The 25,975-nt window shown below is 37.4% G+C and overlaps 1 pseudogene; it reads right to left on the bottom strand.

Annotated features, from left to right (window-relative positions):
- Positions 1 to 5,242: 5,242 nt before the first annotated feature.
- LOC109241179 lies at positions 5,243 to 6,870 on the bottom strand (annotated as a pseudogene).
- Positions 6,871 to 25,975: the final 19,105 nt, after the last annotated feature.

Genomic DNA, 25,975 nt, shown 5'->3' with positions numbered 1-25,975 from the left:
CACCCTTCGTGCTTTATCACTCTACCTCACCAAAATAGAGACAACAATAATAGAGAGATAGAAATGGCAACAACAAGTCTACATCAACACTTAATTCCACAACACCAATCTCAACTTTGGGTAAAAACCCCATGAATACCAAATTCCATAAAACATGATAAGAAACTTCTCAACACATCGAGTAACTAGTTTACACATGAACAATATAATAAAAAACAAAAAATAATACAACATTTTCAAGATAAGACTCACTCACATGTTATGACTCGACAACAATATATAGATACCCGTCACTTCACCTATACGTTGTACTCAATATCCAAACACGTAGTAAATAAGCAAATAAACCTAATCCATCAAGTTAAGGTTAGCCACAACACTTACCTCGCTCCTTCGGCCAAACTCAAGGCTCAATTACCGCTTTGCCTCTAGTATCCACCTCCAAATCACTCGTATCTATCCACAATTAACTCAATATCATCAATTATTGCTAAAGGAATCAACTACAATGCATAAATTTAGTTTTTTTTCAAACCACCAAAAAGTCAAAAATCAACCCTGGGACCTGCTTGGTCAAAACCCGAGGTTCGGACCAAAATCCATTTACTCATTCACCCCCGAGCCCGGATATATAATTGGTTTTGGAATCCGACCCCAATTCGAGGTCTAAATCCCCAATTTCCCAAATCCCTAGTTTCTACTCCAAAACCCCAATTATACCATAGAAATATTAGATTCTAGGTTGAAAGTTCATGAAATGTATTGGGTATAAAGAAAGTGGGATAGAATCACTTACCAAAATTTGGGGAAGAAAATCTTGTGGAAGAATCGCTTCTAGGTCTCTTTGTTTTGAAAAACTTGAAAGAATGGCCAAATTCTCGTTTCTGGTCTGTTTTGAATAGCTGGGCGATACTGTTCATCGCGATCGCGTGAACACTGTCGCCTTCGCGAAGGGGTGCGTCCTAGAGACTTACGCGATCGCGAAACTCCCATCGCGTTCCCGAAGGCTATGCCCCCTGGCCTCCGTGTTCGCGAGTCCTTGCTCGTGTTTGAAGAGCGACTGACCCCTTCCCCAGGTCCCAAATGCTAAGCGTTCGCGTTGTGCCGGCCGCGATCACGAAGGGTGAGACCCCCATCGCTCCACATTCGCGACCCCGTATCTGCGTTCGCGTAGAGAAGAATTTCTCCCTAGCCTAGACCTCCTTCAAGATCGCAGGAGTGACTACGTGATCACAAAGTACAATATACCAGACACCAGATTCAACACTCTCACACCAGATTTTTCTAAGTCCAAACCTTCCGTAGCCTATCCGAAACTCACCCGAGCCCTCGGGGCTCCAAAGCAAACATGCACACAAGTCTAAAAATATCATACGAACTTGCTCGCGCGATCAAATCGCCAACCAAAGGTCCAATTCACGTGAGATCAGTCCCGCTTCTCACCAAATTTCACAGATAAGGTATAAGTATCATAGCGGACTTGTACCGGGCTCCGGAACCAACATACGAACACGATACCAACAAGATCAAATATTAACCAAATTCTTAAAACCATTATAATTTCAGTCTTATAATTTTAATCAAAAATTCATTTCTTGGGCTAGGGACCTCGGAATCCGATTCCGGGCATACGCCCAGGCCCCATATTTTACTACGCACCCACTGGGACCGTCAGAACATGGGTCCGCGTTCGTTTATCCAAAATGTTGACCGAAGTTAAGAAAAATCAACTTCTTAGGCCAAAAATTATTATTTTGCACTTTTTCACATAAAAGCTTTCCGGAAATACGCCCGAGCTGCGCAAGCAAATCGAGGAGAGATAAAATGAGGTTTTGAAGACCTCAAAATATGGAATCGAGTTCTGAAACATAAGCTGACCCCTTAGGTCATCACACTATTTCTGGTACTTAGTGGAACGTATAGCCTTTAATTAACATGTACCACATTGTTATCATCGGTTGAGATTAAATGTTAGATAAAATAATTGATAAGCTATTTAGATAAATGTTAGATTAACATCTTCTAGCTATTTATAGAAAAGAGTTTGGGGAGGGTAAATTGTCTACATCACACCCCGGACCCTACTTAAATGTGGGATACTTTATGCGTCGGACTGCCCTTCTTTGGGAGTGTCACGACCCAAGTTCTCCCTCCGTGAACCGTCGTGACGGCACCTAATCTCTACGACTAGGTAAGCCTAACATTTGCGGAAAAGAAACGAAAACATAAAAGCTAACAACTAACAGGTAAATTTAAACAAGAAATTTGGGTGCCGCTCGGCAAATACAATAATCACTCTCGAATGTACATAAACTCTCCCAAAACCCGGAATATCGTAAGTCACAAACTACAGAAAGAAACAATATTTCTATACTCCAGAGTCTAAAAAAAGGAAATACAAGAAGTGTTTGACATGGGGAAGAGTAGATAGGGAATTCGAGGTCTGCGGGCGCGGAAGATATACCTTGAAGTCTCTACAGCTATCTTGCCTCACTGATAACGCGGCTGATAAGCGGTACCTAGATCTGCACACGAAAAATATGTGCAGGGAAGGGCATGAGTACACCACAACGGTATCCAGCAAGTGCCAAGCCTAAACTCGGTCGAGTAGTGACGAGGCCAGGCCAGGGCCTTACTGGTATATATATAATAAAACAAGATAGAATGAATTACCGCAGTAAAATAAAGGCTGAAATTAAACGAGAATGAAATCATAGAAGACAACAGCTCAGTACACAGAGATAACAACAGGGGATCTCCCGAGATACCGTCTCGTAGTCCCGAACATAGATGTGCAGGGGGGATCTCACGGAATAGCGTTTCGTAGTCCCAAAGTAAATATGCAGAACAGGGGGATCTCCCGGAATACCGTTCCATAGTCCCAAAGTAGATATGCAATACAGGGGGATCTCCCGGAATATTGTTCCGTAGTCCCAAAGTAAATATGCAGCTCAACCAATAGAAATAACAGCTACAGCAAGAAAACCCACAATTGAGACTAAGTTCAAGTCAAGGAAAAGTAGGAATTTCACTAAACATGCTACACAAAGTTCAGATAGGCAGTTAAGACACGTAGGCATGCTATTCTAAACTAAACAGGATAGTTACATATGCTAGTGTAGCTCAAATAAGGGGAAACATGTTATTACTTAGTGAAAAACAGAGTTTTACAACAAATAGCCCGTGTACGTACTCGTCACCTCGCGCACATGGCGCTCACATATCAAAACAGTACCAATCATAAGGGGAGTTTCCCCCACACAAGGTTAGGCAAGCCACTTACCTCGAACCAAGCTCAATCAATCAGTCACAATGCCTTTCCCACGAATATCCGGCACCGAGTGGCCCAAATCTAGCCAAAATTAATTACATAACATAAATATAACTACAAGAAACTAATCTAGCTAATGAAAATAAAGCTAAAGCAAGAAATTAAAAAATCGCCCAAAAAACCTCCCCGGGCCCACGTCTCGGAATAGGGTAAAAGTCACAAATTATGAACACCGATTCACTCACGAGTCTAACCATGCCAAGTTTACTCAAATCCGATATCAAAATCTCGATCAAAACCCCAAAATTCGACCTAAGAACTTTTCTCAAATTTTCTCCTAATTTCTCACCCAATTTCCTTAATTAGATGATGAAATCAACTATAAATTAATGGAATACAACCAAAAACGAGTTAGGAATCATTACTCAATAGTTCCTCTAAAAATCCTTCAATTTATCGCCTAAATCCGAGCTCTCAAAACCCAAAATGAAAATGAGATCAAACCCTCAAAATTTCCCCTTTTCTGCCCAGCGAACTAGCTTTTGCGAGCCTTCAGCCGCACCTGCGGGGGAATCATCGCAGGGCGAAAATCACTTAAGGGGAACTGGGTCCGCATCTGCGAACAAGGGCCGCATCTGCGAGCCCGCACTTGCGCTCCTCTTCCGCTTCTGTGTGTCCGCTTCTGCGGATCTATCGCCGCACCTGCGACCCCAGTTGGACAGGGCCAAAACTGCTTATGCGGCTCTATGGCCGCTTCTGCGGCACCGCACCTGCAGCCCAAAGTGCGCAGGTGCGATTACACTAGGTGCAGCAGCTTCAGCAATTACATAAGTCCCAAACTCAATCCGTTAAGCATTCGAAATACACTCGAGGCCCCCGGACCTCGTCCAAACATACCGACCAATCCTAAAACACTATACGGACTTAGTCGAGCCCTCAAACCACATCAAACAACGCTAAAATCACGAATCATCCTCCGATTCAAACTTAAGGAACTTGAAACTTTCAAATTCGACAATCGATGTCGAAACCCATCAAACCACGTCCGATAATGATCCCAAATTTTGCCCACAAGTCATAACCAACATTACGGACCTACTCCAACTTCCGAAATCGGATTCCGACCCAGATATCAAAAACTCCACTGCCGGTCAAAATCTTCAAAAATTCGACTTTCGCCATTTCAAGCCTAAATAAGCTACAGACCTCCAAAATACAATCCGAACACGCCCTAAGCCCAAAATCACCCAACGAAGCTAACGGAATCGACGGAACTCCATTCTGAAGTCATCTTCACACAGTTCCGACTACGGTCCAAATTCTAAGACTTAAGCCTCCATTTAGGAACTAAGTGTCCAAAAACACTCCAAAAACCAAATCGAAACCTCACGGCACGTCACAATAGCAGAAATAGATACGGAGGAAGCGGTTAATAGGGGATCAGGGCTATATCTCTCAAAACGACCGGACGGGTCGTTACAGGGAAGGGTGCTGAATGTTATATATTGGACTTGGAGCATAAATAGGTTATCATATATAATGCTAATTAGTTGAAATATTTGACTGCAAAGCTTAGCAAGAAATTCTGGGGCCACATTATTCGTGTACATAATTATGTGAAAGGAGTACCATTTTCTTTTTAACCAATAAAAATTAACCAAAAAAACAGGAAAAGTTAAATAAATTGAAGCAGCATCAAGATTTCAAATAAACCATATTTGACCAAAAAATGGAAGAACCAAAGAGTGAATTTGCCAGTAGTGCAATTTGGAGCAATTCCAATACAAACAATATTTGATAAAAAGCATGGTAATCAACCAAACAACCCCATCATATAAATAGATGTTCTTTATTTTCCTTGGCTTGTAGTAATTAATCCTCCTAGCTAGGAGGACAAATTTGTCTTATTCAAATACAAAAGTAGATAGCTAAATTATACTAATATTACAACTGCATGAAATTTTAATCCATTCAAGGACAGAACACAACCTTATAGTTTGTACCAGCAGGGAATGTACTAGTTTGATCATCCTTAGGATAACTATACGCATCAGGACACCTCTGCTTAAAAAACCTCGAAAAATTCGTCGGTCCACAGTTGCCGGAGTTACAGCAGTATTAATCGGTCTTGAACACAGTACAAGGATTATTACAACCTCCTGGAGCATTCAATTCTTTAGGACATTGTCCATTGATATCAGCATTGCATGTTATGCCACGGGTGCACCCATTGGATGTAGGACTAAGTTCCATTGGAACATTGAAGCCATCAACAAGGGATATATCGAAAAAATCATTGTTTGCAAATTGATTTAGTGCATATTCAGCCAATGTATTTGGGGGTGCACCAAAGGCTTTGCATTCAAGAAGACCATTACAATCTCCTGTTTGGCATTTCCCCTTGCCGGATGCATCGAAGTTGCATCCGGTTCGGGCTTGTTTAGTCCCCGGAGGGGCGTTTATCGTCCATGTTTGGCCACGGTCGAGGCGTTTCCCGCCTCCTGCGGGGACTCCGGCAGCCCAAACCGTGTAGGGACAATTGTTCCGAACTATAATGGTAGTTGCATTGGCATATGTGAAGAAGAGGGTAAAGAGAATGAAAATGAGAGTACTCACTTTGGTGACTAATAAAGCGTGGCAAGTGATAGTAGCTAGAATTCAATGGTTTGGTGTTTACGAGGGACTAATTAGGAGGGTATTTATAGAGTAATAAAAATGGGGCACCGTCGTTGTTAAGTTACTGATTACGTGGTTTAATTTGTTGGAAATTTTGGTTTATGATAATGTAATTATGATTTGGCTGGACTTAAAGACTAACATAGATAAAAGTGCAAGGTGTTGCTACTAGAACCTGTAGATTATGTAGCTAGATAATCGTATGGCCTAATATCACAGCTAGAACCATTATATTTACTTTTGAAACGTATATATAGTAATAATGGCAAAAAGAAAAATTAAAGCTAAGAACAATGAACTTGGACGGAAAATAAAATTCTGTTATGAAACAATAAAAGAAGAGAAGAGTATTGCAAAGAAAAGTAGGGAGAGAAGTCTTATTGATATTGGGATGAATTACAATAGAATAGAACCCTCTATTTATAGGGAGAAGGTGACTTAGCCATCAAGCAATGAACCCTAGAATCTCTCTAAATATAGACATTCACCATAAATACAATTCTATTTATAACAGTCCCCCTTGAATGTCTATTCAACACATAATGTGCCTAGTTAAAACCTTAACTAAATAAAACCCAGTGGAAAAAAAATTCTAGAGAAGGAAAAAGAGTACACATATCTAACAATACGCCTTTTGGTTGCCGCGTTAAAAACCTTGCAAGGAAAACCCAGTGGGACAAAACCTTGTTAGGAAAAAAGAGTACAACGCGTATTAACTCCCCCTGATGAGAGCATCAATTCATATCCTTGAGCCTTCGCATCCCAATCTTCTACACTATCTTCAAAAGATCGTTGGTAGATATTTGATAAACAAATCATCCATATTAACTTGAATAAATATATTGCACCTTGAAATCATCATTCTTGATAAATATGTAATATCTTCATAAAATACCGTGGAATGGCCTTTTCAATATCTCCATAGAGATTCTCGCTATCATATTATCATGCTTATAGTTATAGCAAGATACATATGCGCACAAATTGCACTTAGGATGTAGTACTTCATGACCATGAATTCTATATGCTTTAAGCAATTTAAATCCTTGAGGGACTGTTAAGTCATATAAGCCAAATAAATAGACTTTAGATGCATATCAAGTTTTCATGTCATACTAGACATATAAGATATCGAAAGCTGATTGCACATATCGTTAACTTTATACTTTCAAGTGTTTGAACGACATGTTCAAAACAACATTTCTTTCATATGAAACCAATTCTACTTGAATTGCGTCTCTTTTATTTGGCCAATATTTTTTTGTCTGTATTTGACAGACTTAAAATTCTCATCTATACTTAGCGCTTTCATAGATGTCGTCGACAAACATTTTATATCAGTTTCAATATTTTTTCATAAAGATATAACATAGATTCATATTTTCAGGTACCTGAATCTCTCCTGAGATTTTATGAAGTGTTATGTCATGTGATCTTCTAGATCACTTGTCTCCTTTGTTATGATCATTTTGATCATTTGCTCATCTTCTGTATTAAGAAGTTTATTTGAAACCGATTTGTCTATACGCTTCAACCGTATCATAGACTTTGTCCTTCTAGGACTTAATAGGAGCATTTGCAATAGAATATAGTTACTTTCTTTGGGCTAGCAAATGCGTTTGGCATGCTTTGCAATATATTGCAATTGAATTATCCTTTTATGAACTTCAAGTTGATATTATCTTATTCAAGGATCTAGATGTACAAATGACAATTCATTCCACGTAACTTTTTCTCAACTGATTATCATGTCTCCCTCTCATGTTAGAAAAATTAACTTTCTTCCTCAATTTTGGGAATCCATCTTTGTGCATTATGATGTTAATGAAATATACACCGCACATCAATAATAATAATAAGATGGAATTATTTGATTCCTGACCCTGAACCACTTGTGAGGGGAGAATATAATATACTTTCGTATATAACGTATATCAAACTGATATAGATAACTTTGTTCTCATAAGCAATTATTTAGCTATTAAGTAGAGGCACTTAATAAATCATTTTGCTAAACCAGCTGTGATGTAAACCAACTTATCAAGATGAACTTCTTGAATAGAAAATCTGGAAATTATGCTCGAAATTTGAGCAAGTTACCTCACAAAACACCATGTTGCGGATTATTAATAATCGCACATGAAACCATCTCATAGATGCATCTTATGTGGTATACATGGCAGGTGAACGGGCCCATATTCACCTTTGATATTCCAGCATTCATGAGATTCAATCCCAATTTTAGTTGGTATATTAATTAATGAGAACAAACAACACAAGAGAATTCATAAAGAACTTACTAGTTTTTTAATATTTACCCATGTGAATTCTCTATTATTTTTTCACATCATACTTAAATTGATATGGCTAAATCAATTGTGTCAACTGAATAAATTATCAATATTGATAACTTTCAGATTTACACCATGACGTGTGCAATTATTAATAAACTCCAAATTTATTATGATATGAGTTTTATATTAATAAACTTCTACTTTATTGTGGCATTCTTTTGTTTGTGTAGTACAAACTAGAGAATAAAGCGGGTAGCTTTTCACATACATATTACCTCGCTACAAGTTGTAGTAATAAAAGATATTAAATCTTTCCTTTATTTATAGTCTCAGTATGACCAACCGCTTTCGCGAATACATTAGAAATTCAATAAGTTTCTTTGAGACTTAGTACAACACAACGTCTTATGGTTAATCAATTTTCTCCAAAATAGTATAATTGGCTCTTCTAGAGCTCTCAATTAATTTTGTACTACCATATATTCATCAATATCCATATGGTGAATATCTCTTTTAAGGAGAAAGTTATATCATTATGGTCATGGTCAAAATTATATGCAAGATATGTTTCTTGCATTAATGTTATTCTTTAATATTCACATTACCAAAATATTTTAGCGTGAAATAGGTACATGACCAATGACCATTCATGCCATAATAATGACATTATTTTCTTATATCATCTCAAACCTCCTTCTAGAGGTGAGTGTGGTATATTCACTACCACTAGCACGTTCGTATTCTTCCAAGAATGATATGTATTCATAAATCAGATGTTGTCACATTCACATCATGAATGGACCATAATCATCTGTATGTGCTTTATAAAATCTCATGTCAAATCGATGACAAATATTACTTTCACAGAGTGAAGGATTATCTTGAGAATCCTTATTATTCTCATAATCACAATGATGACGATTATAATTTCGTCTATTGCCACGTCCAAATTCATTGATACCTTCACGGTAATAATTTTGTCTTCTTTCAGACTTATTGCATATTGCTACCACATTCTCTTAAGGGGATGAGAATGAAGCAAATTCAATGGGACGGGTTTTCACTTCTTTGCCCACAAACATACATAAATTTGATCATGGCAAGACATAGAATTTTACCACTTTAGGTGGTTATAATTACTTACTAACTCCATTAGAGTTATAATCAAAATTTATTTTCTTTGCTTGTATCTAAAATCAAATTATAGAATAAAAGAGAAAAATACGATAAAATACATACATTAAATTCAGAATTTAAACATGAAGGAAGTTCATGGAACAATTGACAATCATTATGCTCAATCCAATGCTTCTACTCAATTGGTTAGAGTGTCGTGTTGATAACGTGTTATGAAACAATAAAAGTAGAAGAACAATATTGCAGAGAGAGAGAGGGGGGGGGGGGGAATTCTTATTGAATTTTGGGATGAATTACAATGAAATAGGACCTCTCTATTTATAGGGGAAAAGTGACTTAGCCACCAAGTAACAAGCCTTAGAATCTCTCTAAATATAGACATTCACCATAAATACAATTCTATTTATAACAAATTCAAACTTTTAGGCGAATGCAATTATGCAAGTTTAAGTTTCTCTATATTTTCAACAACGGCACTTGAAAGCCTATATACACATGAATGCTTTGTGAAGAACACATAGAGGGTTGGAATAGTTACTTAATTATTTATTCGGAAAAGGGCCTAAACTACCCCTATTGTTCACTAAATGGTTTGCAAATACCCTCTGTCCATCTATTCGTCCGAAAAAGCACACAACGTTATTTATATACCTAAAATTACCCGTCCTTTTAACGGCAACAGACGTGGGCCCCAATTTTAATGCGTTGGCAACATTTTATTGGGCCACGTGGCTCCTAATTTTACTTCATACATATGGGTATAATATACACATCCCATTTGTTTGACCCGCCCCATTATTTTCTTTTTTTCTTTACTATTTTTTCTTTCTTTCTTAGTACCTTGACTAGACGGGGATTATGATCGGAAATCGCAAACCAAAGAACCCGCCAAAGACCTCGCTTGACTTGGCTCCTTGAAACCTAACTCAAAAAATCAATCACTAGTGGTGTAGAAAGTGAGTTTTCAGATCTTGTTTTGAAGAAAGTCGAGGGTTTGGTTTTGACACTGATGCGTTTTTGGGTGGTATCGTGGCTGTTTCACTGGAAGAAATTGAAGCCTCACAGGAAAACGTCGAGATTGGGACATAGGTGAAATTTGAGAAGAGGCAAATCGCTGTAGTTAGAGTTATGAAACATCGTTCCATTTTTCTCTCGTCTTCACATTTCCTCTCTTTCGCAGCAGCAGATCCGAGCATTCTAAACCGTGATGTTCAAAGTGGCAAGAGTTGGACCTTACGAGGAAAAAGGGAAACATTCCACTTCTCCCATTCTTGTCTTCTCGAATAAGCCATTTCCAAAGGACAAAACAGTTAAGCAACCTATAGGGAAGGTAAATTTTTGGCAGTTTTTGGATGGTGTTGTGGCTGTCATTTTTGTTGATTTTCTTTTCAAGGTAGGTAGAAAAAGAAAGAGGGAGGAGGGGGGGGGGGGTATCTGGTGTGTTTAATGAAAAAAGAATAAAGAAAAAAGAAAGAAAATAATGGGGCGGGTCAAACAAATGGATGGGTATATTATACCAATATGTATGAAGTGAAATTAGGAGTCACGTGGCCCAATAAAATGTTGCCAACACATTAAAAGTGGGGCCCACATCTGCTGCCGTTAAAAGAAGGGGTAATTTTAGGTATATAAATAACGTTGTGTGCTTTCATTTTCTGTGGTTTCCCTGATCAAACTAGAAGTTACCAAGGAACCATGCATAGCAAAAAGATTCAACACTATAGTCTCGCCCACAACGAGGAAGTTTGAGATGAATGGGAAAAAGAGAGTCATGGAAATGATAACTAGGAGAGCGGCTGAGGCGATCAGAGAGCGAATGGAAGATATGGACGAATAGATGGACGGAGGGTATTTATAAACCATTTAGTAAACGATAGGAGTAGTTTAAGCCCTTCTCCGTTTTTTATTTCATATGCCATAGTTTACGCAAAGTCTTTCTAGACCCGCACAACTTTAAAACCTATTATACGGATCTACCACATGCTTCCTTATATATAACCAGTATTTTCATTTTTCGCTAATGTCAAATTTGCGTAAAATAGTATGGAATATATAGAAAAAGAGAATGGCAGTCGCGCATGAGTGCCTTTGGCATGGGCGAAGCTACATGTTATAAATGGTTGTCAACTGACCACCCTTCGTCGGAGAATTACACTGTGTATATAGGTAAATATTAGATTTAGAGATATATAACATATAATGAACATTCTTTCTCGGCGATTTTTTCCACTTCTTTCAAGTTTGAACACCCTTGAGTAAATTCCTGGCTTCACAACTGGCCTTTGGGAAGAAGGGAACGCAAACTATATAGTAGGAATGCATCAATATAATATATTTTTATGAAAAAAACTGTACGTGACAATTTGTTAAGTGTACAAGAAATCAAAAGGAGAATGGAGACTTGACAGTAAGAAATTAAACATCAAAGTGAATTAATTAAATATGAGAGCACAGTTGTTAATCTCCTCGTACAGAAGGTCGGACCACAAGCATTGGATTTTATACAGTCAAGTTCAGTAGGGTTGGAAATTTCTACGAAATATTCACGACTGCTCCGGTTTTTTCTTCCTAACTTGGTATTCAGTATGTTCGATTAATTTGGATTCGTACCGCATGTAAGAATTATTAAAGGGGAATATGTTTTTCCTACCAAGATTCTTTCCATTCACATGACTAGCTAAGGGTATAAGATCCTATCTATTTTACCACGCAAACTTTGATGCTATATACTTCTTATTCAGCTCGTTGCGTCTCAATTCTATTATATTTGTAGTCATTTTCAACATATGTTTTCGTCTTTGATTGACAAAAAGGGCTGCTGAAACCAGTTGCTTAGGCTATATTCCTACAAAATATATGTTTTCACGATAAAAATAAGAAAGAGAAGAAAGCTCACCGCTATTTGATAAGTACTTTTGCGATTTGGTTTGCCATTATACAAAAGTTTGAGAAGTTGTAAAATATAACTTAAAGTAACTCTTCCTCTTGATCTGAGGTGCGAAGAGATAGATAGATTTTTTTTATGACTTTCACTTGAAAGTTATAAAATTTCTCCTTTTTCTTGTCAGTTGAATAAAATTAGTTGCACATCGATAAGTAAAAGAATAACGCATAATGAAGGAACAATTGAGATTATATGTAACAACCGGTCGGTCGTTTTATTTTCTAGAACATCGATCCCCTAAATAAGACTCCCAGTACGTGCTTTTATTATTTTATGACTTGCGGGATGGTAAGTTCGGGAATTGAAAGGGTTCGGGTTGAAATCGAAACACTTGGTTCCTTAAGGTTGGCTAAAAAGGCTAAGTTTGACTTCGGTCAACGTTTTGAGTAAACGACCTCGGAATCGGGATTTGACGGTTTCAATAGGTTCGTATGATGATTTTGGACTTGGCGTATGTTCGGATCGGGTTTTGGATGAACCGGGAGCGTTCGGCGCCTAATAGTGAAAGTTGGCTCTTTGAAGGTTTTTGAAGTTCTTTAAATCTGGTTTGGAGTAGGTTTTGGTGATATCAAGGTCCAAATGGGATTCCGAGATCGGGAATAGTTCCGTATGGTGATTTTAGACTTACATGCAAAATTTGGTGGCATTCCGAGTAGTCTAAGTATGATACGGCGCGTTCGGAGCGATTTGGAAACTTGAAGCTCATATTTTAATTCATTTTGATTTTGGGGTGTGATTCTTGGTTTTGTTATTGTTTTACGCATTTCGAGAGTTCGAGCAGGCCCGTATTATATTTATAGACTTGATGGTGTAGTTGGACGGGGTCCCGAAGGGCTCGGGTGTGTTTCGGACCCCCCAGAGCTAAGTTGAGGAAACCAGATTTTTCCATTTCTGGTTTCTTTATTCGCGAACGCGGGACGGCCATCGCGTTCGCGAAGAAGGATTTGGGGCGGTGAGCAATTGCTCTTCACGTTCGCGGTCAGGCTCTCGCGTTCGTGAAGCCTTGTGATCCTAGGCCTACGCGTTCGCGACTCCCCTCTCGCGTTCGCGTAAGGGAAAGGGGCCGGGGAGAGTCAGTGCACTTTGTCATTCGCGTTCGCGTAGGTGTTGTCGCGTTCGCGATGCCCAGGCAGCTCAGGCCTTCACGAACACGAGGCTTCTTCCGCGCTCGCGAAGGAGGGGTATTCAGCCGGGCAGAACCTCATTTTAAATACGGGACTTAGGCCTTTTCCTCTCATTTTTCACACACTTGGGCGATTTTGGAGCTTAAAAAGGGGGGATTTTGGCCTAGCTATTGAGGGTAAGTAATTTCTACCTGATGTGAGTTTAATACATATATTATGGGTAGATTTTAACATGTAAATTTGTGCAATTTATTGGTTAGATGAAAAATCTAGGTTTTTGATAAAAATGGAGTCTATCCACGAAATTTGTTATAGAATTTAGATGAAAATTATATATTTGAGTTCATGAGTTTATGGGTAACAACTTTTTTCAAAATTTCCGGAATCTGGAAACGCGGGCCAGGAGGGTGAATTTTAGGAATCCTACATTTGGGGTTGGGTAATCACTTTAGTAGTTAGAGTATGAACTTTTAAACATGTATTGATTAATTTACATACCATTTGATTAGTTTTGAATTGTTCGGCACCGAGTTGAGGCTTTAGAGTGAATTAGGGCCGGAAAGTAATCTTTGAGATGAGGTATGTCTCTTTTCTAATTTTGTAAGAGGAAATTAACCCCATAGGTGAATAAAAGGCTAAAGAAACATAAAAAAAAGCGAATCATCTTTATTTCTATATTATACGCAATTTCTAAATAAGGGAAAAAGACATATAGAGAGACGCAAAGGACAGATATGCCAATTAGGGATAAGAAGATAAAGATTTCAATAACTTAGACTCGAATTTGGATCTCGGTTGTTCTTAACAGCGATGGCTATTCATTTAAGTCTTCGGGTAGCACCACTAGATCTTCAACAAGGTGGAAATTCTCGTATTCCGTATGTACATGTTCCTGCGGCTCATTAATATGTGCTTCTATTTGTGGAGGCTACGTACGCACGAGGTGACGAGAGTCTGTAAGTAGCTACTAATTATGCTTATGTCCGGGTAGTCTAGGACCCATACCATGCTATATTTACGATGTTCGCACCCTACTTGTTAATTTAATTGCTTAAATCATGTTGGAACTTAATAAAGGAATGGTAAAAGGTTAAATTATTTACTTGGATTCTTGGACGGGCCACTTGGTATTATTGAGAATCGGTGTTTCTTTAAATATTAGCCTCTTAATAAATCTTAAATCGGTTGTTATATAGTATTTTCTCTTTTTGTGGAGCAGTCGAACGCCTCGGTAGCAGATAGATGCATCGATGGTTCATGTCGTTCGACCCTTAGTAGTGCACAGTTTAGATATCTTATGTTGGATCGGGCCGTACGACCCCGGCATGAATTGCGCGTAATAAATCTTTGGAGCCAATTATAATTGATATTGCTTCATTGGCTTGAGATATAAATTTTTAATTGATGGAAATAAATTTGGCATTTACTACTAGTGAAAGGATTGCCTATTATTTCCTGTTGTTGAGTTTTCGGCCATATTTATGTAATCCAAGCTTAGTTATAATTTTGACATTTTATTTGTCAAACTTCGACGAAATTTATTTTCTTCAATTTGCTTATCCTCTCATCTTCACGAATTTACTCATCAATTGTTTGAAGTAGCATAATGCTTATAATCTCCAAATAATCTCATTCTCGAACTTACGACTGTTAACTTACGACGAAACTTTAACGTACGAAAATGCGGGATGTAACATCTCATTTCTGAGCCTATATCAATTTACTTATGGCGTACTTTCACATACGAGAACATGGGGTGTAACATCATTCCCCCCTTTGGAACATTTGTCCTCGAATGTTAACTGATGCACTTATCATTTTCAAAACTTATGTCTTCTGAATACTTCAGTACTCTCCTTGCCATCTAGGCAACTGTTCTGTGAATAATTCCAAAGGCCAGGACATTCCCCCTTTAGGCCACTTTTTCACACCATGACTTGTATTCGGAATCCTTCCAATCTCGTAATTGTTGCTACCTTCTTTCATGCAGCTTGTACGACACTGACCTTGTACAAATATTTTCTCTAATTTTTTCCTTCCCTTTTCAATTCCATTTACCTTTTTCTTCTATTTCTTTTTCCTTTCTTACATCCTTACCCATTCATTTTCAAAAAAAAAAAAAAAAAGACAAAACTCCTTTTTTCTAATCCCATAGATTAAACATTAAGTTCTTAATCCATTTTCCATTTAACAAATTAGTTTTATAACCTTTTTCTGGTTTTTCACCACTTATGAGTTTTTAAATGTTGGATAGACCTAAAGCTATCTAACGGGCCGGGCCTACCCGTTACCGGACTGACCCAGACCGGTACAAACCGCGACCGGACCGGCCCGGTTCATAAGGGGCCGGGTGGGCTGGGTAGGGGGGGTAGGAGGGGTAGGAGGGGTTTGGTAGGTTTAAATAATTTTTCCAGTTAACCGGACCCGGCTAACCCGGAACTCGTGAACAGTAGCCATACCGGTTAACCCGGACCGGAACCTGCCCGTTTTAACGGTCAAATTCTTTTTTTTATATTTTTTTTGAATTTTTCAAAGTAGATGGGGCCCACTATCCGTTGGTTTGGTCAGTTTTCAGAACAGATCCGTTGGCCAACGGATCTATTGAAGAAATAGCCTTTTTTTTTAATTTTATGTTTTTAACCCTTTTTGAATTTACAAAATTAACCTTTTTTAAAACTATAAATATCCCCCCCCCCCTCCCCTCTTCTTCATTTCTTCACTCAAATTTCATATCTCAATCTCAATTTCTCTCATTCTCCAATTTGCAATACTTCAATTCATCATTTCATCTTCTAATTTTATTTGGCTCACTTTTCTTGAATATAATTTATCATGTTTTGTCATTCGGAATTTGAAGTTTGAAGTTTCAACTTTGAACAATTGAAGTTCAAAATTGAAATACTTGCTTGACGAGTTGACGTTTGTTCGTGGTAACATCGGAATTGCTTAATCAAGTGTTCAACTCTTTCTTTTATTTACTATTTTAATTGCATATTTAATTTTAGCTTATACTTTAATTTTTATAATATGTTGAATGCTGCTAAAAGAGCGTGTAAAAAAGTTACTGGAAGGGGAAATAAAAAAAGAGATTGTCCTTCAGCATCTGGTAGTAATAGTAATACCCAATTTACACATGTTTCCGAAACATCGCCTAATGATAATATAGATTATGAACAATTACAAGAAGATTTTGGAATAGAAGATAATGAAATAGGAATGGAAGATGAGATACCAGCTATACCTACTAGTGCTGGAGCCGGTAGTGTTAGAGTTGGTACAAGGGGTGGTGGTCGTGGCACTAGTAGTAGACCACCTGTGGCTCCGACTACTAATCGTAGAAAAAGAAGTAAGGTTTGGAATTTTTTTGAAATAATAGAAGGTACTGATAGAGTTAGATGCAAAATTTGTAAGGATACTTTTAAACATTTGACTGGAGGGAATTTAGGGGGGGACTGGGACGCTTAGTAGACATATGAGAGTTGACCATCCCATAGAATAGGGCGTTGATGGTGATGAAAATCAAACAACTATTAACCCTACTACTGGAGGTCTAGTGAAATATGATAAAATGAAGGATCGTGAGGAGTTAGCAAAAATGATTACTTTGGGTTGTCTACCGTTTTCTTTTGCTTCTTTATCATATCTTATTATGTATATTCAAAGGATTTACAATCCTTTATTTAAAGGTATCCCTAGAAGTACTTGTAGAGCTGATATCTTTAGACTTCATGGACAATATCAAACATACATACGTTATTTGTTTAGCCACCTTCCTTGTAGAGTATGTCTAACTTCTGATATTGGCCATGCTGTTAATGGAAATGATTATTTGACAAGTACATGCCATTGGATAGATGATACTACTTGTATGCAAAAACGTATTATCGCTTTTAAATATGATGAAGATCAGAGTCATACTGCTGCGTTTATAAGCAGTACTATTGTTGAAGTTGCTAAATTTTATAATCTAAACAAAAAAGTATTGTATATGTCTTTTGATAATGCTTCTAACAATAATGTCGCAATTTCAATATTAAAACTGCATTTGAAACCACCTCTTGATGAAATTTTTCATGTTAGGTGTGCATGTCATGTTTATAATTTAATTGTTAAAAGTGGCCTTGATTTATTTTCAGCTAAGATTACTCATGTTAAAAGAGCAGTTGGTGTTATTCAAGGAAAGAATAGACAATCTAGAATGAAGGAATTTAAGAATAAGTGTGTCCAGTATAACCTTAAACCTAGATTCATGCCAGACGAAATTGTTACTAGATGGAATTATACATATTTATTTTTAAAATGTTGCTACAAATATAGATTCCCAATAACTGAAGTTGCTAATGCGCATTGTACTGATCCAAGGCGTATGTTAACAAGTGTTACTTGGGAGGTCATTAATGATGTTGTTAAATTTTTACATAAATTTTATACAGCTACTGTTGAGTTTTCTGGAGCATATTACCCCACTGTTACTATGGCTTTAGTACATATAGCTGAAATTTCTTTTCTACTATCTGAATTTAAGAAGAAAGAAAAATATAAGGATGTTGTTGAAAAAATGCAAGCAAAATTCAAAAAATATTTCTTTCCAGTTCCTCTAATTTACTTAATTGGTGCAGTTTTAAATCCTTCTATTAAGATGTCTGATTGTCACCAATTAATGAATGCTTTATATACTTATATGGAGATTGGAGAAACTGAAACCCCAACTTTATATGTCTCTATGAACAAGCTAAATGAATATTTACAACAACTATATAATTATAATGCAAATGTATGCGATGATGCTGCTCGTGCTGTAGGCAATGTTAATCCCACTATGCACTGTACCACTTCTGCTACTGTGGATGATGAAGAAGGCCTTGATAGTTTTAATATTTTTTCTACATTTTCTAACACTCAAACCAGTAGCAGGAACATTGATGAACTTCAATTCACTTGCAGAAGCAAAAAGAGCATTGCACAAAGGAATTTTAACCGTTGGGATGGTGGCATGAGAATGGAAAGCAATTTCTTGTTCTTTTCGCTATGGCTCGGGACGTGTTGAATGTGCCAATTTCTATTGTTGCATCGGAGAGTGCATTTAGCCAAGCAAGACAACAACTTGGAGACACCCGCCACTCATTGGGAAGCAATGCTTTGGAAGTTTTAGTATGTTTCAGAGATTGGATTAGATCGGAACGAAGAAATCAAGGAAAGGAAGATGTTGATAGCCCAGAAGACGAGGAACTTGGAGATATATTAACACATGAAAACCCATCCTAATTTAACACTCCAGAAGAAGGTCAATCGGTTCATATTGATTATGAAGAACTTACTAAGGCAATGCAAAACATTCGAATTTACTACTTTACTTGTTGAAAAAAATGTAAACCTTTCATTTTGTAAGTTTGAAACTTTAAATTAAGAAATAAAAGTAGCACTTGCAATAAGTGCAATTTTTTCCCATGATCCTTGTATTCTTTATGTTAGTACTTTGTATTAATATAACTTACAATATTTATACTAAACCCGGTCCGGCCCGGCCCCCTCAACCCGTAACCCGTACGGTTCAATTTTTACCCGTATGAACCCGAACCCGTTAAACCCGTTAAGGTACAACCCGGAACCGGCCCGGCCCGGAACCCGTAGGGGTCCAAAAAAATTGAACCGGCCCGGCCCGGCCCGGCAGGCCCGTTAGACACCTTTAGATAGACCTACCCCAGACAAAATAACAACACAAACTGAAGGAAATTAAAAGAAAAAGGGTAAAATTGAATCTGCGCACAAGTCAATCAAATCAAATTTTACAAATAATTTTTCTAATTTTTCTCCCCTTTTCCATTTAAGTTACCTTTTTCTTCTATTTCCTTTTTCTTTTTCTTTTCTCTTTATTATTCCTTATGCATTAAAAAAATAAATACAAAACTCCTTTAACCTCTTCTCTAATTTCTCAAAATAAAGATAGCAACTAACCAAAGAACCTCAATCCATAGTAACGATAGGTAACCAATGAGATTCAGAGGCATAATAATGGTATGTAACTAAAGAGACACAAAGCATTTTTTATGTAGTTTTTTAAAAATAATCTGCAAAGAAAAAAAAGAATGGAAGGGAAAAAATAAGAATCCTTTTTTATTGAAGGTTATTGAAAAAGATATAAAAAGCATTAGTAGTTATTATAACGTTACTCTCACCTCTTTAATTCTCTACATAAAAAGATTAAAAGGGAATATGCACAAAAATCTATTGCCTGCAATTTTGAAATAAATGAATAAGGAAAGTCAACATCCCATTCAACACAAACAAAAAGAAAGAAATTGAGAATGAACTATCGGAAGTCTCAATCTCCTATGAAATTAGAAGGAAAAAAAAGTTACCTGAATCAAGACAACCGTAACACCAAAGTAGAGGTTTCAATAGTTTTATTTATCCATTGGCAATTTCATATATTGTTGTGAGACATTTTGTATACAAACAATAAGGCAGGTACTCTACAATGAGAATGAAAACTCATTACCAGTATAGCTACAATAAAATTTATATAGTAAAATAGTAGTAAAGCATGAAAAGAAATAAATGATCATACCTTCACGAATGAAAGATCACATAAACTCTTTAAGACATACAAAAAGTAAATGGGAAACCAGTTAATGTTTAGTACGATTCAAGTCATTCCAAACCAATTTAAACTCAAGAAAAATGATAAAAAGTATAAGGCATAACATAAAACACGTATCAGGCTACATAAGGCAGAAACTATGAAGACTTACAACTTTCTTCTTTTCTTCCGGCCATGGCGGCAAGAATGTAATTCAATCTTGGAGTTCAAAGCTGAGTAAGTGTATAGAGAAAAATACAAATAGTATTGACATAGAAAAATTTGATTTATCCTCAATGTCTAGAAAAGAAACAATATGTGCAACTTCCAAACGTCTAACGTTTTGCCTTTTGATCTATCCAACATTTATGCTTTTGGAATATGAAAGTTTTGAATAGTGATAACCATTTTTCTAACGTTTTTTCTTGCATTAATGCGTGAGCATTTAACTGCATTAACTTATTGTTTTATGTTGGCATGCATACATTACAGCTTTTAATATTAATTCTTGACCAGAGAATGAGGTAAAAAGCCAAAAAATTGTAGAAAAAAAAATACTATTCTGGCCATAGAGAGGTGCCACGTCATCTTCTCTATTCTCAGCTTTATATATAGATATAGATTTATGGATGTATGTTTGAAACTTGAAGGTATCGTAGTTTTAAATTCTAAAAAGTAAAGTGTCACACTAGTTTGACCGACACTGTGAACTAATAACTCAACCAATATGCTACATTTAAAATAGTGTTGACGTAGGATGACAATGTGTAACGACCCGACCGGTCGTTTTGAGCTCTAGTGCGTCGTTCTGCGGTTTGAGGCCATGAGTAGCTTCACTTCGGGTATTATGACTTGTACGTGTGGTGGAAATTGAATTTCGGGAAGTTCGGAGTTGATTTGGAAAGAAAATTCTAATTTCGGAAGCTTTAAGTTGGAGGAATTGACTAAGGTTTGACTTTTGAGTAAACGACCTCGGAATCGGGATTTGAAGGTTCCAACAGGTTCGTATGATAACTTTGGACTTGGGCGTATGTCCGAATCGTGTTTTTGGATGACCTGGGAGCGTTTCGGTGCCTATTGTGGAAAGTTGGCATTTTGGTAGGATTTCATAAATTTGGTTGAAGTGTATTTTAATGCTATCGGGGTCTGTTTGGAATTTCGAGCCTGGGAATAGCTCCGTATGGTGATTATAGTCTTAAGAGCGCGTTTGGATGTGGATTTAGAGGTCCGTAGGTCATTTTGGGATCATTTGGCGAAAGTTGGAAGTTGGAGGTTTTTGGAAGTTTGACCAAGAGTGGATTTTTTGATATCGGGATCAGATTCTGATTTCGGAAGTTGGAGTAGGTCTGTAATGTCAAATGTGAGTTGTGTGCACAATTTGAGGTCATTCAGACGTGATTTGATAGGTTTCGACATCGAATGTAGAAATTTGAAGTTTTAAAGTTCATTAAGCTCGAATTGGGATGCAATTCATGATTTCGATGTTGTTCGACGTGGTTTGAGTTTTCGACTAAGTTCGTGTTTCACTTTGGCACTGGTTGGTGTGATTGGACGGGGTCCTAGGGGCCTCAGGTGCGTTTCAGGTTGGTTCGGTTCATTTTCCTCATATTTTGCTGTTGCCGATGCTGGTTATGGTGTCCTTCATCGCGAACACGGGGAGCCGATCGCTGTCACACCTCCTTTTTCCTACACCCCTGAGGGTATAAGGGAGTTATGTCCAACTTGAAGTGAGAATCGAAACAGGATTATTTTATTAAAGATCAGAGTCGCCACTTGGGATAATTTATGGTGTCCCAAGTCACCGGTTAGAATCCCGAATCGAGGAAAATATTGACTCTGTTTACAGTCTGCGAACACAGAAATCCGGATAAGGAATTCTGTTAACTTGGGAGAAGGTGTTAGGCATTCCCGAGTTCCGTGGTTCTAGCACAGTCGCTTTGATCATACTTGGCTTGTTAAAATTGTTTAATTACTGATTTTAGAACCTATGTGCATTTACCTCTTACCGCTTTTAATTAAGAAAATTATCTTGAAACGGGTCACGCGTACGTGTACCCATTTGTTTGGTGCGTCAAAAATCATGTCACGTGAACGTGTTCACAATTAATATCTTTATTATTATTAAGAAAGTTTGGCCGAAGTTGCGCGAACGCATACTCCGGTTTTGTTTTTAGGAATCGCAATCATGTCATGCGAACCTGTCCACAACCACGATAGTATTTTAAACGTGCCTAAAGCAAACTACGAACATTTTTCAATTTTTATATCTAAATTAATACGGGGGCCATGGACTATTTGTTATCTATTATGGCTCGCCTCCACAGTTGGAGAATATTAATCAATCAAACATTAACGGGCAAGAGTCCTGCCGCGGTTCGGGCTAACAGCTTATTTTTAAACAAAGGAAGGGATTCATAGTGGCATTAAGATTTTGGGCCCAACGTAGGGCCTGAAAATCTGCAGACATATGCCACTCCATGCCCGGACCAAGAAGGAGCCCAAGTTGGGGGAGCAAACCACTTCAGTAAATCATAAGACCCCCTTTCGAATCCCATCAGCTAATAAAACTAAACGGCCCTAAACTTTTTGAGAAAGATGAGTGCAAGCATTGAAACAAACTTCTGAACCTTCAAATTTGATTTTAAATTCAAGTTCTACTCACAATCTTTTAAGCACAAAAGAACTCATATGGGAATATAGACAACACCAAGCTAACATGCTACTGAAATTAATAAACCAAAATCCAGATTTGTGCATAAGCGAACTTGAACATGTGATGTATGAAATCCTAAGTCTGCCCAAACTTAAAAGCCCTGATAAATGCCCAGGCCCAAAATCAGAGAACCATATTTGAATTTGTGTCTATACCAACAATACACCTGATGCACTTTAACATGATAAATTTCCCCCAATCCCGCTTCACATACATGCTCAATTTCAACTATAGCAGTTTTGTAATTAACAATATACTCCTGCGATTTGAGTTCATAAACACATTAGGGATCTAAACCCAATTGACCCCTCTAACAGTAACAAAATCTAAAGAATCGAATACATGGAAATCTGCAACTCTAACAATAACTCTATTACAATTCCAATGTAGGACTCAGAAAACATAACTTCATATTGGACATGCTGAGCTAAAGGAATTAACATAATCAGTTGAGAAGAAAACTAAATAAGAAGAACATCTAACAAAAAGAGAACATAATCTTCATATATCTCCGTCAAAAAACACTTCACGAGCTATTTTTACATGCCTAAAATCAGAGGTGTGTACCTGGAGATTGAAACAAGGAAAGAAAAATAAGGGACCAGCAGAGTAAAAATAGCAATCAACACCGCAACAACACAGCCCAGATTCAGTAACTCTTCAGTAGTGAAATAGTGAAATCCCAACCAGAAAAACTTGATAAAACAGTGCACCAATCAACAAAAATCAACCCAACTCCTCCACTACCCAAATTCAACCCATTTTTCAACCTCAAAGGAAATCAAATATCGTTTAGAGAATGGGAAATTTTACACCTCAAAGCAGAAACCTCAATCAAACAGTATTTTCCAATTTTTTCAGCCATCTAGAATTTTTCAGGATTTTCTATCTCTTAAAGCTCTGCCTTGAAAGGAAAGAAAAGGTGCCTTTATAGGCAAGGGAAGTAGGGCAAATAGCAGATTTTAGTTTTGCATTCTAGCCCTTTTTGAATTTTGGTTTTGCTACCCTATCCTTAGTTAATTTTCAGTTCATTAAAACAGTCATCCTCCCCAGCTTCTAGGAAGCTTCCTAGTTAGTTATTTGGGAGATTCCCTCACCCAATTGCCCATAGTACCCCTTAAGCCTCAATTATTTACCCCTGGAAAAAAAATCAACCTGGGTCGATTTGACCCAAGCATCAAACCCAAACCTTGAGCCTGACATTCTCGTTTAATTCCCTCTCCTGGGCTTTTGGTTTTCACAACCCAATTCACAATCGAGCCCAGAAACCACTGGTTGAAACTAAGCTTCCCCCCACAAAATCAGAATTCTTTCTTTCGCAAACAAAAACGAAATAACACGAAGGAATTAAGAACCTAAAACAATCACGAATTTACAATTTCAAATAAAAACATGCAATCATAACTGACTCGGACCGAAGAAGATAATAGAGAGAAGAACAGATGGAACGAAAAGGGAATGAAAGATGAGTTAAACGGAAGGAAAAAATGAAAAAGGCTTGAAATACCTAATTGAAAGTTGGCGGGCCTCTGCCATGGCTTTGAATGGACCACCATTATCCCGAGTTTGAGCCGAAATTGAAATTAGTCGCGAGTTCTTGTTGAAACCCAGCGAGAAACACCAATTTATGCTCTAACCGGTCATGGACACTTGCAGAATTCAAGAGATTTTGCTTTTGCTTTTCTGCCCCTTTTTGAGATTTGAAATTGGCTCCAATTCGTGGCGATTCAAAAGATATTAGTTAGGGATTGGGGAAGGGGAAGTCAAGGGGGTTTTATGGTCAGGATTTGGTGGGATTTGGAGATACACCGCCGGTGACAATGGCGGATTGGGGTTTCAGGGTGGAGGAGATGAAGTGTAGAGGGACTTGGGTGAACTGAGTATCTCTGATGTTTTTCGGACATTATTAAGCGAAATGAGATATGCATTCTGGATCGTTGGATGAGGCCAAATGAAGGGCCAAGATTGTTGGGGCTGAATGAACTCTAAACGACGTAGTTACATTCCCCTACTATGTCGTTTCGAAGCCTGGCCAGCTGACTTATCTGGACCGGGTAGAATGGTGAGTTTTGGGCCTAGTTTAACGGGTTTCGGGGGGGCGTTTGGGCCTGCTGGAAAGGCTTGATTCTAGCCCAAATGAGATCTCTTCATTTCATTTTCTTTTTTTTCTATTTCAAATCATTTTTTGTTTCAAAAATTCTTTTATCTTTTTTTTCAAAATTAAATTAAAATTTAAATTAAATCCTAGAACCTAATTAACTAAAAAAATTAATTAAACCTAAATAATAATTAACACAATTAATAAATTAAAGGAAAACTACTCAAAATTCAAAAATTAAAATTAAAAGTGCAAAAATAAACTATTTTTGTGATTTTCCTTTTTATAAAATAACTTAATTACTAATTAATTCTTAAGATACAAAGTTAAATCCTAAATGCACATGCAACATATTTTTTGTACTTTTTTTCATTAATTAAACAAAATTAACATGCAAAGACAAATGCGAACACTTGACAGAAAATGCCACAAAAATTCACAAAATTGCAAATAATGGAAAAATTATTTTGTTTTGAATTTATGGGAGTAATTCATATAGGGCAAAAATCACGTGCTCACAGTTGCCCCTCTTTGCTCGGAAACACGAAGAGTTTTCGTGCAAAGATAAAGTGAGCGGATACGAGCGATTTTTGCCCGTTTGAATACTCCGTGGGAAGCATTTTTAAAAGATTTGACTGCACCCTACTTCTGAGGCTGCCTACATATCCTTGGCTAAAAAGGAATCAGGTCAGTGTAGTTTGGGAATATTTGGTAACTGGGACTACCATGAAGCTGTGATTTCACTGTTGTTGTTGCTGCTGCTACTGCTTACTGAACCCCCTTATTACACCATGACAAAGATAAAAAGAAGCTAGACTAGACTATGATCTATGCATTACAAAAATCCTATCTATATCTTCAAACTTGCTCTTGTAGTTCTTGTTGCCATGCTGACTTGTATTCTCCTAGTGAAATTCCTCTGTTGTCGACTTGAATTGTAATCTGAGATGTTTTCCCTTTCTTCAGGTGGACGCCTGACTGCCAAAACTTGAACTACATTCTGAGATGCTTTCCTTTTCTCCAGGTGGACGCCTGACTGCTGAACTGTATTTTGAGATGTTGCCCCTTTCTCCAGGTGGTCACCTGACTGCTGAACTTGAAATGTATTCCCACGCTCTCCAGGCGGGCTCCTGACTGC

This window comes from Nicotiana attenuata, unplaced genomic scaffold (assembly GCF_001879085.1).
Source record: "Nicotiana attenuata strain UT unplaced genomic scaffold, NIATTr2, whole genome shotgun sequence".
NCBI lineage: Eukaryota > Viridiplantae > Streptophyta > Magnoliopsida > Solanales > Solanaceae > Nicotiana > Nicotiana attenuata.
Note: the sequence above shows the minus strand (reverse complement) of the source record. Positions and strands in the feature narration are given on the sequence as shown.